The sequence below is a fragment of the Phoca vitulina genome, unplaced genomic scaffold (assembly GCF_004348235.1).
Source record: "Phoca vitulina isolate PV1807 unplaced genomic scaffold, GSC_HSeal_1.0 scaffold3, whole genome shotgun sequence".
Taxonomy (NCBI): Eukaryota; Metazoa; Chordata; class Mammalia; order Carnivora; family Phocidae; genus Phoca; species Phoca vitulina.
The window spans coordinates 70,026,486-70,030,927 of NW_022589706.1; the positions used below are offsets into that span (position 1 = coordinate 70,026,486).

The 4,442-nt window shown below is 35.3% G+C and overlaps 1 pseudogene; it reads right to left on the reverse strand.

The window, feature by feature from the left end:
• Positions 1–1,292: 1,292 nt before the first annotated feature.
• LOC116630280 lies at positions 1,293–1,617 on the reverse strand (annotated as a pseudogene).
• Between the last annotated feature and the right edge of the window lie 2,825 nt (positions 1,618–4,442).

A 4,442-nucleotide genomic window follows, 5' to 3' on the forward strand; every position in this document is an offset into this window, starting at 1 on the left:
AAGAAATTTATCTGTGGCTCTAAGAAAAGTTTTCTGTATTTATGATTGTGGCATTTTAGATCAATTTATGGAATACTTAATATCTAATCTTTCAAACTATTAATATGGTATATCTCTGGTTTCATGTATATCTTTACTTTTTCTCAACCATATTTTATAGTGTTCATTGTAGGGATTTATACATTGTTTGAAGTTATTCTTAAATATTTTTATTTTTTACACTGGTGTAATAAAATTGTTTTAAATTTATTTTCCAATTGTTTGTTTCTATTATGTAGAAATATAATTGAATTTATAATGTAGACCTTGACTTTTGAGACCTCACTGAGCTCCTTCAATAGTTCTAGTAGTTTGGCATTGTTGCTGATTCTTTAGGCTTTTGTACATAAATTTACCATGTCATCTGTGAAGAGGGACTTTTTCTTTTCCAAATTTTCTATATATATTTTTTCTTTTTCTTACAAATAACTTTGGCTTAGGGCCTCCACTAGAATGTTAAATCTTACTATACTGAGTATATAGCCTTGCCTTACTCTGGATCTTAGAGGGAAAGTCTTCAATATTTTACTGTTAATTATGATAATAGCTATAGGACTTTTAAAGCCTGCAAATAAAAATAAAAACAAAACAAACAAAAAGGATATGTTGAAGTCCTAAAACCCAATACCTCAGAATGTGAATTTATTTGGAAATCGGGTCATTACAGGTACAATTAGTTAGGACGAGGTCATAGTGTAATGGGGTTAGCTTCTAATCCAATATGACTGATGTCCTTATTAGCAGATAGCCAGATGAAGACAGGCACACACAGGGAGAACTTTTTGTGATGACAAACGCAGAGGTTAGAGTTACGCAAATGCTAGTTAAGGAATGTTAAAGATTGTTGACAAACTACCAGAACCTAGCAAGAGGCAAGGAAAATTGTCCTTATACATTTCAGAGGGAGCATGGCCCTGGGATTCACTGGTTTTTAGACTAAACTCTAGCCTCCAGAACTATGAGATAATAGATTTCTGTTGTTTTAAGACACCCAGTTCGTGCTACTTTGTTATGGCAGCCCAAGGAAACAACAGTACTCCCTATCTGATTGAAGAAATTACCTCTTATTTCAGTTTGCTAACTTTTTTTTAATCAAAAATAACTGGTGAATTTTTGCCTGGTGCTTTTTGTTCCCCCAAGTACCAGTCATCTTTTTATCTGATGTTAGTTCTCAATTAGGATATGAAAGGATTCAAGGGTGCCAGGCAAAAGTCATGGTCAGGAATGCAGAAAGCCTCCACACTGGGCCCTCTTCAGTGGTATTTCTGAAGCTGCTCAAGTGGGGGTTCTTTGTAACAACAATAGTAATTGAAAAGCACATGAGCTGCCAGCATCATAGAAATCCCAGCGAGACCCCATTTCTTCACATTGACATACTTCTTGTAATACTGGTAATAACCTCTGTGAAATGCTCCAGCAATGCCTTTAGGGGTGAATGAAATCCTACATCAGTATCCAGCTTGGCGGCTCTCCTACTTTGACATCCATGTGCTTCTTCTCCCTCACTGGTACAGATGACACCGTCTGGGAGTCCTGGGTGTCTGCTATCTCAAACACTTTTTTGACAATTATTAACATGATTGAAACAAGGTTTTGATACAATACAATATCTTTTCTCCATTATTACTTTAATATGGTGAATTATATTGATTGATTTTAAAATCATAAAATAACATAACATGTAATAGTAATATTTTTGTATGTTTGTGGCTTACAATCGCTGATACTCTAAAAAGGTTTTCATGTGTATGTTCATAAGGGATATGTTAAATATTATTTCTACATTAAATATTTGATAGAACATACCAATAAAATTATCTGGGTCTTTAGATGTTTTTGTGGAAAGGTTTTTAATAATAAATTTCATTTTTATAAATAGTAGACTTTCAGATTTTCTATTTCTTCTTGAGTGAGTTTGTTAAGTTGGTTTTTCAAGAAATTTGTTTCATGAAAATTTGTAAATATATCAAGTATTTGTAAAGTTTCATTGTTGTCTTTTAAAGTCTAGGATTGGTCTGACTAATTTCAATATCTAGGTGATGTTTTTGTGCCTCTCTGGGTGGGTGTCTGTGTATATTTCTACTTCTTTTTGTCTTAACCGTGTCTCATATTTTCTTGTCTCTTTATACGCCTAGAAACTTCTGTTTGTATGTTAGATATTGTGGGTAATAAATTATAAGATTTTGGAATTAGCACCCTCCCTTAAAACATGTGAATTTTATTTTGCAAGGCAGTTGAAGTTTTGACAGGTCATTCTGGATGTCATTAGGCTTATTTCATGCTGTTCTAAAATGGTCCAGAGTTTTAAAATTAGTCCTAAGACTTGTTTTTATTTATACATGATAGTTACCCCTAAGGTATGACCGTTCTGAGGCTTCTACTGAACCTGATTTGCTCTGTGTGGTTTTTGTATTCCAGCTGTACTGAAATCCCACATTTCCCAGCACCGCATAACCCTGTAATAAGTAATCTCTGTCAAGACTGTGTAAAGATTCAGCTTTCCTGTGCTGAATCTCCACATAGACTTCTTGTCCCTCTTCTCTGGTATCGAGTCTTGAAAATCCCAGCCCTTTCAGAGTCAGAAGTCTGCACAAAATGAAACCAGAGCAAACTGAAATGTCTGATAGTAAATCAATACCTAAAAAGTAATTATTTATATCAGCTAAGAGAATCAAAATGGTAACTGTTTTAGTAATCTGTTACTGCATAACAAACCATCCCAATACACAATGGCTCAAAGCAATAATTAGTTATTATTGTTCTCAAGTTTATGGGTCAGCTGGGCAGCTCCTGTGATCTGGTCCAGGCTCATTGGATTTCATTTGCGTTTGTTCATGTCTCTTTGGTCAGCTGGCAAATTGGGAGCTGGACAAGTTCGGACCTCATTCACATGAGTAGTGGCTGGTTGACTACCAGCTATGATGGCAGGGTCAATTTCCTTATCAAAAAGCCTAGCTCATGCTTGCTAACATGATGCTGGCCAGTTTTCAAAAGAGAGCAGGTTAGTGCAAGGCCTCTTGAGCTTAGTCTCAGAATAACGTCACTTTTTTTCTGACATTCTGTGATTAAATCACATTACAAAGCTAGCATAGATTTTACCTCTTAATATGAGGAATCACAAAGGCACTTTGAAAAGGTATGGATATTGGGAAGGGAAAGGAATTGTGTCTATATTTTCAATATTATACATGCTTAACATTCTCCAATCTGTCTTCCAAACTCCTAAACTGTAGGGGCTTGGGGGGATATAGTTAAAAAGTTAAGATGACAACTTCTGTTTGTTTTTGGCTATGACAGAGTAACTGGTACTACACTTGCTCTCCCCCTTTGAAAAAACAAATAAAACTAGTCAAATATATGAAGCATAGTTTTTCACACATTGAAAAATAGGCTAATTGATTGGCTTTCAGCTGTGGCAACGGAATCACTTTTATCATCCAGGAGCCTAGCTCATGCTTATTAACATCATGACATTAACCTTCATGATGCCATGAAGATGTAATTTCTGCCTTTCCTGAACCAATGTTATTAAGCTCATTAATCCTCATTTATTCTATGGACGAGTATGACTTTTGTGCTTTCCATGAAGTCCAGAGCTTTCAGGTTGCTCCAAGTAGCAGTACCATGATGCCTTTCTCCTAAAACCCTTGATTCCTGACGTATATTTAAGCCTGAATCTGCCTTTCTCAATGTAGCACTCCAGCTAACTGACTGAATTATGTAGAGACTTTCACACTGATTTGATTGCAAGCCCACTCTAACTTTGTAGCAGTTTTAGCCTTAGAAAAATTGAGAAACAGGGGAATTTTATATTTGACCCTTTTCCATACCCTTGTAAGTACCAACATCCTGCATGTTGACAACTAGTTACTCTCTGGATCATTTGTGTCTGCATTCCTGCTTCTACATATTTTTAAATCATTTTCTTAACAACAAAAATAAAATCTACCAGTTCTTAATTTTGAAGAGAGTTGTTTTCAGCTGGCCACCACATAATCAAAAACCTAATTCATGTTCATATCATTTGTCCTGGGGGTTTGTATTCCATTTTAGTAGAAGATAATTACTTAACAAAAATGACGCTGAGATTAGTGAATGTAAGCAGTAGTAACAAGCTGATTAGAGAGCTTCAGGGTGTGGCCTTGAGATGGCAAATGCCTGCCAACCTTGATTCTGCTTAGGGTTAACTCTGGCTGTTGAAAAAGAATAAAACCCAAATACGTGAAGAGGCATTATTCTGTTACCAATAGAATGGAGCAAATAAACTCTGCTTTTATTTAAGTTATCTGTAGAAATTTTTAAAGAAACATATGATTCCTCTTCTGCTATGCACGTCTAATAATCTAAGTGGTTTAAGTAGTAAGGTTCACGTTCTGATCATTATATAAGTTATCTCTGGCATG